Source organism: Rhyacophila brunnea, unplaced genomic scaffold, assembly GCF_057557595.1.
Source record: "Rhyacophila brunnea isolate RB1 unplaced genomic scaffold, BYU_Rbru_1.0 scaffold_1, whole genome shotgun sequence".
Lineage (NCBI taxonomy): Eukaryota > Metazoa > Arthropoda > Insecta > Trichoptera > Rhyacophilidae > Rhyacophila > Rhyacophila brunnea.
This window is the reverse complement of record NW_028232751.1, coordinates 15859219-15871813: the sequence shown is the minus strand read 5'-3', so window position 1 is coordinate 15871813 and position 12595 is coordinate 15859219.

Sequence of the window (12595 nt, the reverse complement as noted above, 5' to 3'; positions counted from 1 at the left end):
AACTTGCCAAAAATTTTGATACCACAGTTGTGGAAATTAACAGAAAAATACACAACTTAAGAAACCAGTATAATAACGAACAAAAAAAACGAAAATAAAGAAATCGGGATCGGGCCTCGATGACTTATATGAATCGAAGTGGCCCTATTATAAAGTGTTATCATTTTTATCAAACGCTACAACATGCCGATCAACACTGGGAAACATTCCAATGTAAGTTTGAAACTGTTTATACCTATTTTATGTATAAGTTTAATTTAATTGAAAAGGTAAAATTTATATTATATGAGGCTGTTAGTTTGAAAGTAGGTTAGGTTATGTTAGGCTATGCAGAATTATTGTTCATTATATTCGGTTCTATAAAAATATCAGTCGATACATTTTTGTGTTTATGGAAATTCTAGGCAGGCTGGTAACACAAACGCATCGCCTTGTTTTTCAACTGTCAAAGTGTTGTTCCTTTCTCATTTTGTAGTCGTTTTACCAATATACTATATATAAAATTCAATAAATCTATTAATATATGCTCAAACATATTATTAGGCATCACGGTAAAAGTACACTATTTGGAATGGCCCTCAAAATACAACTTTGTTCATAGTAACACTGCCATAAACACTAGATGGATAGAATGACATATTATGTTGGTTTTATAAATACTCAATTCATAAGGAATAAGCATCAATTTCACATAGAAATAATATAGTTTCTCCTAGTGGAATCATTAAAATGATTGATTTTTGAGGGCCGTTGCAAATAATGCACTTTTATCGACTTCACATTTCAAGTTAATTTAAGTGGGTAGGTAGGTATGTAAAACTAATGATTTAAAAAAATAAAATTTCTTATTTTTTTTTAAATTTTATATTTAAGTAGTATCTAAGTAAGTACAAAGTGTATTTTATAATATTTTATATTGCCAAGATAACTCTCCTTGTGAACTGACAAAATATTCCCTAAATTCTTCTCGTACACCTTTTGCATCCAAGGAATAATTATTACTCCCTTGCTGTTCTAGAGGTAATAGGTTACGTGTCGATTCCTCATTTCGCCAAGTTCCATTTTCTATTTCACCTGTTTCGATATTCTCTCTATCAAATATACCTTCAGGGGCATATATATTAGCAGAAGATTTTTCTGAAAGTAAGAAGTTGTGTAACGAACATGTGGCTAATATTATTTTATCAACACGTTCTGGAGCAAGAAGAATTGGTTTTCTTAGTACCCTAAAAATACTAGACATTACACCAAAAGCATTTTCGACAACATTTCTTGCTCTAGAAAGCCTGTAGTTGAAAATTCTCATTGAACCTTGACATTTATGTGCATATGGTTTCATTATATGTGGTTGAAGAGGAAACGCATCATCAGCGACAAAGACATAAGGAACTTTCATATTTCTACCAACAAGATGTGTTTGTTGCAAACTGTTTGCTTGCTCTTGAATGTAACTTGAAATTCCACTAGCTCTAAAAACTCCACCATCAGAAATTCTGCCATTTACACCAACGGAAGCTATGATAAATTTATAGTGTGCACCAACAATCGCCATTAAAACAACACTATGCTGTCCTTTATAATTGAAATAATAACTTCCACTTCTTGGGGGCTTGAATAACAACATGTTTGCCGTCTATAGCACCCAAGCACTGGGGAAAGTTCCATTTTGATTGAAAATTTTCGCTGACAGCCTTCCATGCTTCTGGTGTTGATGGTGCCTACAAAAACATCAAAATAATTATTAGTAACGGTTCAACCTACAACCTATTTATTATAATTTCTATTTTTAGGACGATGCTTCCACATTAGACGACACATACGTAACAACTGAAGAACAAGTTGAAGGATCATCCTCAGTTACGAAACCAACAAACTCAGAAGATGAAAGGGCGTGTAATATAAAGGGAAAAAAAAACCAGGAAAAAGGACACTAGACGATCGTGATGCATTATTAATGCGAAAAGCCACACACATACTCTCTCAGGATGATGATGAGTATGATATTTTCGGCAATTATATTGCATCACAAATTAGGACAACAAAAACCGAATATTTAAGAAAAAAAATGAAAAGAAAAATACAGCAGGCGATGTTAGAGGTAACTGAAGAGGAAGAGGAAATGATACGATCAGGAATGTATTCCTCTCCATCCTTAGCATCACCGTGCGTAACGGATAGTACACTGTCGAATGAGGTTGATATTCAGATTGAATATCAACCTCATTCAATAGTGCACTATATTGAAAATGAAACAGACAGCTGCGAAGCTGAACCTACCGATTTGTAGATAGAATTTATTTTATTATAAAATTAATAAAATATATTTAATCACCGGTAATATTGAACATATTTAATTTTGAAAAACATTTTCTGAGAGAATATATTATAACCAATAGAAAAAATCTTTTTTTGAAAAAAAATAAGCCAACCCGAACAACTCGTAGCATAGTGGTAATGCACGGATAGGGCGTAAACCTGGAAGATACAGGGTTCGATTCCCCGTCGGGTTGGCTTACTTTTTTTCAAAAAAAGATTTTATCTATTGGTTATAATATATTCTCTCAGAAAGTGTTTTTCAAAATTATATATGTTCAATAATCAGAATGATATATGTATTCTTAAATCTTGTGAATTATTCGTTGAATAAAAGAAATAGTTAACCGGTAATATTATTATAAATTGAATTCCTAATTAAATACATATATATTGATAGGTTCTTAAAAAATACAGTTGTGTAACTATGTAAATAGCTTATTACAAGCGACTAAGTAATTTTGTTTTATCATATTTAAATCCTAAATTACGGCGCTTTTATCATACATGTAGTATTCTATTGAGACTATTATATTGTATACTAGGTATATCATTTTAAAACAAGTTTTTAAAAAACATTAGAACAATCATTAATCTTTGGGTGGGAATTAATCGTACATTGCTTTGTATTTTATTATTAATTTCAATTGTGTTTTTACTGTTTCCTCGTCTTTTTGCTAATCTTTAAGTATTTTAAACTACTTGTTTTTCATCTTACTGTTTTTATTTCTAGGTTGTGTTTATTTTTCAGGATGTGATTTAATAAATTTATTATAAATTTTCAAGATATTTTATTATATATTAGGTACTCCCATCCATACACCTAAAATACACTATAATTAATTATTATTGATTAAATATTGTAATTTGCTAAAATGCAATACCAACAGATAAGGTAGTACAGGCAGACATGTTCAAGTTGATAAATTAAAACGTAAATGCCTACACAGTTGAAGAGACGGGTCTACCTGGAAATTATTTGAGCACATAGTTACATTACTGTAAGATTTAATTTAATTCCTGTTATCCAAGTTTAAAATTACAAAGAGTAACCTCATTACTTCCATAATCCCTTATAGTACGAGCGTGGGTCAATAAGTCCTTAGAAAAGCCGACAGGTGGCGCGACTAGTACTGTAAGCGGTTTGTTTTCATGCAGCGGCACTACCGATTCAGTATGCTGCGAAGTTTCAATCAGATTGGTCGGGTTGTTGTGTGTTTCTCGTACATTTAAAAAAAAAATTTGCTTGTGGAAAATGGAAAAATGGAAAATGGAGAAAATTGAGTTTAGAGCTGTTATTAAACATTTTAATATAAAAGGGTTAACAGCAAAGGAAATAAAAAATGAGTTGGATTTAGTTCACGGCATATCTGCTCCTTCACTTGCAACTATTTATAACTGGTTAAATGAATTTAAACGTGGTCGTACATCAACAAAGGATGAACCACGCTCAGGACGTCCTGTAGAGGTGACTACACCAGAAATGATCAATAAAATCCACGATATGGTGTTAAGTGACCGAAGATTAAAGTTGAGTGAGATAATTGAGGTTACAGGGATCTCAAAAGGTAGCGTCATTTCTATTTTACATGACAAATTGGGCATGAAAAATATTTCTGCAAGATGGGTGCCGCGTTTGCTCACAGTCGACAATAAACGCAATAGGGTGGTGGCCTCTAAAGCCCTGTTGTCGCTCATGCAACGCAATCCGGATGAATTTTTTCGTCGCTTTGTGACTGTAGATGAAACATGGATACACCACTATACTCCCGAGACGAAAGAACAGTCAAAGCAGTGGATTGCGAAGACAAACCATGTCCAAAGAAGGCGAAAACCGTAAAATCAGCTGGTAAGGTTATGGCTACTGTATTTTGGGATGCACGTGAAATTATTTTCGTTGACTATTTGGAAAAAGGAAAAACAATAACAGGGGATTATTATGCATCTTTATTGGACCAGCTAAAAAACGAAATTGAAGAAAAACGGCCTCATTTAAACAGGAAAAAAATCCTCTTTCATCAGGACAATGCCCGTGTTCACACATGTTTACGATCAATGGCTAAAATTGAAGAATTGAAGTTCGAATTGGTCGACCACCCACCGTATTCGCCAGATTTAGCCCCCAGTGACTTTTTCCTTTTCCCAAACTTAGAAAAATGGCTAAGTGGACAACGTTTTTTTTCAAATGAAGAAGTCATCGATCGGACAAATGCTTATTTTGAGGACCTTCCGAAAACTTATTTTTCTGACGGTTTAAAAAAAATTGAGAAACGTCTAACCAAGTGTATTGAGCTCCAAGGAAATTATATTGAGAAATAAAAAAAAAATACAAAAATAAAAACCGTTTTAATGCTTTTTTCTAAGGAATTATTGACCCACCCTCGTATCACCGAGCCTATCGGATAGTGCACTATCGAATGAGGTTGATATTCAGATTGAATATCAACCTCATTCAATAGTGCACTAAGCCGCGTTGACACGGTCCAAGTACACTTGGATCGAGTGCCATCCAAGTGACAGCTTCATACTATTTATTCTTATCCAAGTGCACTCGTATGAGACATCTTCATACTAATTATTCCTATCCAAGCTACTTGGACCGCGTCCTACTCATCCAAGTAAACTTGGATAGGAATAAATAGTGTGAAGCTGTCACTTGGATGAGACATCTTCATACTAATTATTCCTATCCAAGTCTACTTGGATCGTACTTGGACCGTGTCAACGCGGCTCTACCTATATTGAAAACGAAACTGACAGCTGCGATACCTACTGAATTAAACTGAACCTACCGACATGTAATCCTTTTCCAAAACATCGACAAGTATTTGGCAGATCTCTGGAACGATCAAACTGATTGTGCATTTGGGTATTCTAAATAAATAACCAAGACTAGCGTACGAATCACCTAGAATTGTAAAAATATTTGTGTGAATAAATATGTATACAATGTTTTTATTATTTTGAATATTCCGTCACTGCATATTCAACATATAATCTTGTGTGACATTAATTTGGCACATTCTCATATTCGCATTGGACCAAACACACATTGAAGTAGTTCATCAATAAGTATTGATACATGTGGGTGTTTTTAGTTCAAAACAACGACTCTAATCCCAACGCACGCAAATAAATGTACTGTAGCGATCTGTCAAATATCATAGACAGTGAGAAATAAATCAGAGTTGCCGTGTTCTATGGATTTTGTGGAAAAATAAAATATCGCATGTTCTCGGCACATACAATTAATTCTGATGCAGTCTGTGAAGAAAAAATGTGCTTCAAATGGTATTAACTGCACTCATATTACGAGAAGTAAAAATATATTATTGAATATGCAAGGACGATTCACTTCTTACCAGTTGCTAGATATCGCAATGTTACTGTTAATCGTTCTTCTACACTTATGGCATTTCTAAATTTTGTGTCTTGTTTTTTGGCAAAAGGTCCAATCTTGCAAACTAGTTTTTCGAAATCCACTGGCCTCATTCTCACAAAGTTCACAAATTGAGTTGGATCTTCGATGTTAAACTCTGACATTAAACGGAAGGCACCTAGTTCTTCTCGTCGCTGAATCCATTCCCGCACCCATTTTGACCGTTTTTTCCTTCTTTTTGTTGCCAAAAGACTTAAAATAATAAAACTCGCTGCTTTCTTTTTTAACATTCCCATATTGACAACTGACAACTACTGACAACTGACATAACGTTTTTGAGAAGTATACGAAATTAATTTATCGACAATTATTGGAAGCAATCCTCGACCGGATTTTGCATAACATCGTAGCAGCCAAAGGGCATCTTCATATTGTGCTATGACTTATTCTTGCGAGTCTCTGTTTTCTAATATGAAATGCCTAAAATCAAAATATCAAGACTCACAGACCCTCACTTGGATAATTGCTTAAGGACATGTAATTCTAATTATGTACCTGACTATAATACGTTAGCTGAAGATTGACGGTGTCATGTGTCGCATTGGTTTTTTTTTGCATAGCATGTATATAAATATATGTATGTGCATTTAAATGTACGAACACCCATTTTAAAATACATATTAATAATTAAAATTTATAATGTTGAAAATTTGAATCTTGGTTTTTGTTTAACTTTTTTAGTATTTGTATTTTTTTTAAAGCTTTAGTATTAACTTTACTACGTAAATATTAGTTAAGTAAGTATATATTTTTTATGTTGAGATTTTCGAAGTTATATCAAGATTTTAAGTTCTATTGGGATTTCCAATAGTTATTAGCATTAAAGAAAAGTAAGATAAGTATATATGTATAAATTATGCGCCACCGGCTATGTTCAAAATTCGTATTGCGCCCTTCGTGGCAACAAGGTTGCTGACCCATGCTCTAGACTACAGTATTAATAATTTACAGATAAATGGATATTGTCACAGATAAAATAAAGACAAAACAGTGAAGAATTCTTTTGATATATTTGTATATTTCACAAAAAAATAAAGCATCGAAATACTGAACATTTACATGAATAACATATACAAAAAGTAAATCATTGAAATAATAAGCATAACATGAACAACGTTGTGTTTAGGTAAAGTGGTTAACCAACCCTCACTGAACCAATTTTACAGAAGGCACAAAAAATGTTTTTTGAATGATTTAATATTAAAATATAAAATAAATGAATTGGTATTTTAGTTTTTCAACCTGAGAATAATAATTAAAAAAGATTCCTTATTGCTTGCCGAATATTTCCAACTTTATAGGAATTAACAGCATGCAAAGGCATCCCACAGTAACCAACCAGTACCTACTAGTAAAAGACTTTTAGTAGGTAGTACTCTGTAACTAAAATTTAATATCCTAATAGATAATGTCTATGTATGCATATTATATATTTATCTTTAGAACACATTACCCAAATGGAAGGGTTTTTCATACATTCCCCATATTATAAAAGAATAGGGTAGAATAATACCTTATTTATTTATTGACTTTAATCAGCTTATTTCTAAGCAATCCTTGGAACAGCTATATAGATTAATCTACTACATGAAATTATATAATGTTAAATTTTTTTTTCTTTATTTGATAATGTTAAATCTATTTGTAAACTAGTACAGTATTTATTATAGTGTTATGGTACGTTTATATCTGACACTTATACCGATATACTTATTTTATGTGTCTGACATAAAAATTCACTTACTGTTTACACCTGCATGGATCTGACATAAAATTCTCGTATACTTCTCGTTGAAATAAAGTCTCGAGACTTTATTCAATGGCAACATTTGGAATAAAGATATGCGGTGTTTACATGGTATTGTAACTTAAGTATTGTATTATTTTTAGACACCGTACCACTCTAATTGATTCTGCGAAATCGGAATATTATGAAAACACGTTAGGACAAATCCAACACGTTAGCACAAATCCACTTTACTTTAAACACTGAGTTGAGTAAAAGACTTTGGTTAAATCCATAAAATAATTTAAAACATTGTCCTTCCACCAAGAATTTGACTGTAAACAAATTTTTATATTGTAAACTGAAATATGTATTTGGAATTGTTTTTATTATAAAAAGGGTGATGCCATGAAAAAAATATACAATAGTTATAAGTTCTAAACCTACCCAGTCACAAAACATATATGAATCGGGTTATATTACACAACAATAAAACTAAATAGATAAAACAATGTTTCGTACCACTGGTGCAGTAGTATGTTCCCAAATTAACTTAACATTTCAGGCATCAAAAGCAAAATGACAATCGTTGTTAGCATTTCTGGCCATTATCAAAAACAACAATATATCGTTGTGTAGCATTCTAAGAGGGCTCGCACATCAGAACTCGCCGCATGCGTCTTACGACGAATTCGTCGATGTGACGTCATCGTAAACCAAGAAACAAACGTTATCAAATGGAGCTTCGCAGATTGGCCGATGCAACTGCGACGCTCCTGCATGCGACGAGTTGCTTTTGCTAGAGCCTGCATGTCGATATCGACAAATGTCGACTCCGCGCATGCGCACAGCCGCACAATCGGCCATTTCTGTCTCTGTCTCTGTCTACATTGTCATTGCTCGCTCATCGCTGGTCACCGCGTTTGACGTTTGTTCATACAATCAACACAATAAAAATGGCAGACGAGAGACTTCTTCTTAAATGTCTCCGGTACCAATACATAATAATCGCTGTTTCCGCGTCTGATGACATATTTGCGCAATGGCGTCGTCTAGCTAGAGTATATTTTGACGTTTCGGGAGATTACGCGCGAATGTCGATGTCGCTAGAGATGTGCGAGGTTGTATCATGCAACACTGACCGGCGGGTCTAGGAAGTTTTGAATTATGGCCGTCAGGCACACAAGGCGAGTTGTGATGTGCGAGCCGGCTAAGGGTGCACACTGCCTTAAATTAGAATAACTTTTCTTATTCTCTTCGACAAAATTCCAAAACATTCATCATCATTAGGTATATTGTGCTTTTAATATACATTCATTTTGTATATTTATTATTTCCAATTCTAAGTCTTTGGTATTACGGATTTCAAAATATATTGAAATCACATTTGAGTACTGTACGAAAACATCTTCTTGGCTACGCTTCCAGGCACTGTTGTTTACTAAATGGGAGGAGCTTATAATGGAATTGCAGTTAAAAATTGGCAGAGCATGTTAGTTCACAGTTTTAACACGTAGCCAAGAAAATGTTTTCGTACAGTACCTACCTATATCATTTTCAGTAATATTAAATGGATTTATAAAAAATATCACCACCGGTTCTAATAACACAAATTCCTCAAATCTGGAAGAAAACTGTTCTATGAGAGTATCCATAATCTTTATATAATAATATGATGTACAAATAGAGTTTTCTTATCCTAATTTCTCAGTAATATGTGATTTAGGAAATTTGATGATTTTATTATTATTATTATTATTAATTTAATAAAATGCAAATTTTTCTACTTAGTACTTTTTTCACTTTTATTAATTAAATCTGGACCGGTTTTGTCTGCCCCAGAGGTAAATTTTCAACTATATAGTTATGACTCAAGCTGGACTTTCGAGTGTAATATTTGTCACGGGACCCCCCCCCCATTGGTATCTTGAGAGCGCATCGAATATTCTATGAGGGCGCCGCGTTACCGATCCCTGGTCTAGAGTAGAGGTTAGAACGCTTGCTCATGGCTAATGTGACAGGGTAGAACTAAAACACTTCCAATATTCACATAATGACACTAGCTGATAATTATATAGTGAAATATTTACGATAAAAAAATTATATTTCTAATCTCTGTGATCCCAAATTTGACAAGGATTAGGAATTTTATTATTCAAAAAATGGAAACGATTAACACATTTGAAATAATTCTAAAGATACTGATTACAAGCTATGTCTTTGACCATTGAAATGTGATAAAACATCCTACGAATAATGATTGTTTTATAATAATTATTGACCTAAGATAAGGTAGTATTTTTTTGAAATACGCCATTTGAAATGCCAATAGAACTATGATGTATATGTGTTACACCGAATGTGCGAAATTGACTATTACATGAAATGGGCAAAATTTTGGCTAATTCACGTAATAGTCAAGCCTGTTGCCTTATTCATGAATTAGGTAAATTTTCTGCCGAGTACATGAATTCGCCAGGGTATGGAATTCTTAAACTGTCAACATGACAGAAGTAAAAGTAAATTTAATACGGATGGTTTTATTAGTTATAATTGGACATAATATAATATTATTATTATTAGGTTAGGTTAGGTTTTGTAATTCTGAATTAAATTATTCAACTGAATGTCTATTTTGAGGTTAGCTAACAAGTGTCAACAAACTATCACAAACATACAATCGACCATTGCACAATTGATACCCAAGCACGAATCAAATCGCGAAAATACCTTTCAATAAAATTCTTCCGTTATCATATTATAGTTCTAGGTTTTTTTTGCGCATAGTAAATGGATATGAACGTCATTGTAGTTATTGATTGATATATTTTTATATCATAATCAATGACATTTGACACATTTGGTTAGTTTGATTAGTTGCAAAAAACACCACCGGAGCGCGATCATCTATTTTGACCATAGATAATATACGTACATTTTAACCAATGCATGAGCATTTGACACATTTAGTTTAGTTGCAAAAAATACCACCGTAGCGCTACTATCTAATTTGTCCAATGCATGAACTAGGCAGAAAAATTACTGGCGAATTCACGCACTTGCCAGATATTTTGTCTAATTCATGAATAAGGCAACGGGCTTGCATTTTTCATGATTTAGGCAAGATTTTGCCCATTTCATGTAATAGTCAATTTCGCACATTAGGCGTAACATATGCATAAATAATATCTATGGTTTAAATGTCTAAAATATTAATATGAATATCTCACAATATATAAATGCCGAAGAATGCTTATCATCTAAATTTTTCTTAATCCTAAAAATATTATAATGTTAATAGGTAATGCAATATGTCGAGAAAATGACAAATACGGAATATAATAAAAAATTACTATAATGTTTAGGTTAGGTCCTGTCTGGGCCGTTATCACTTTGCAGATCGATCGATTTTGACTGGAACAGTGAACCTAACGTTAAATCTCAAACTGTTTCCGGTTTACATTTTGTGGTGCGGTGGTCATTTTGGATAATGCTGACGAAACAATGCTGATGCCGCGACTATCAAGTATTATAGCAAAGAAAAAGCAACAGATTTCGCACAAATATTTGTTTTTAAACCATTTCTCAAAATTTCTATTATTAAATGTCTATTTCTGGGACAGAGAAGCAAATGGCAGTAAGTCCAGTTTTTACGAAAATGATTTTTTGATGCCAATTTTTAAATGAGGCTAATATCTACGAGAAGCCGATTGCAAGTTCAAAAATAATTAACTTTTAAAGATAGATCATAAATTTGTGCGGCAAGTCTTCTACCCTGTAGAAGCAGAATGCAGTAGAGTGATATCGCATTATGCTTTTACACTCACATTTTAGATGTGACTATCATATCGACTATAATATAATGAAAAATGTTGAACTTACTTCATTGTGCTATTAAAATTTTTATTTGGTTGGCAACATTTTCATACTGAATGCTCGAAACTACAGACCCTAGTGGATTAAAAATAATAGCAGTCTTGGGGTATTTATCCTTGGTATTTATGATTATTTTTATACTTGTAATGAATCGCAAGACCAAAAATTAATAGTATGTCAACTGGTAATATTGTAGTACTTAATTCAAAATATTTTCGATTCGTCAACAGCTGATTCTATGATACAAAATATAAATCAAAAAGATACTCGTATTTTGGATCACGATCTTGATTGAATTATGAAATGACATTGCCTTCATTCGCTGTTTCAATCAGCCATTAGGTCGTAGTGGTCGGCTAACTCATTAGTCAATAGAGCCAAATATCAACAGTACAACAATTGAGATTTCTTTTGAGAGCCAAATTTCTTAAACTTAAAATATATCGGTAGGTACCTATACTGTTTATTAAATTTATAAACTTTAATTGAAGTTTTGAGCTTTAATTAAATTATAGGTAGGTACACTGAATAAAACTTGATATCATACTTAATAAGGATCTTATTAGGATTGGACATGGTCGAAAAAAAAGATATCCATAAAATTAAATCATGACAATGACATACAAACATGCATCTCCTTGAAAAGTTTGGGTAAGTCAGATTTGAATGTTGTTTTTAATTTTAGGCATTATTCCAGGTTCTCATCAATAAGAATCAATCACAATTTACTATTGAAAAGGTTCATGCTTGAAAAATACTGTTCGCATGAAGATGTAAAACCGGAAAGAGAAAGAACAGCAAATGCGAGTTTTTTCAACTGATCATATGAGTCAGGAATACTATTCCAGGTGTTAAAAATCATCATGTCTTCCTTCTCCGGATTTTTTAAAGCAGATTACTTGTGCTGTGAACTATATTCACATTTTTTTTTCTCCAATATGTCCATGTCAGCACAGAGACATTCAAATTTAGAGCTCCATATTCTTTATTTTTTAAATCAGCAATTGCATTTCAAAGTAGCCAATGTCAACATTAAAGGAAGAAAAAATTAATTCTGTTACCGTAGCACAAAGAGTTTTTTTAACAGAGACACATCGTTTTGCTCTTTCTGAATTCCTGAAACCTGTTGAGAAAAGCTTCCCTAATATTAAAAATTGTTGTTTTGAAATAGCAAATGTCAATATCAGAATTATGTTCTTGGCGATGTTTCAGCAGGCTTAGAAAGGGAATCAACGATTCTC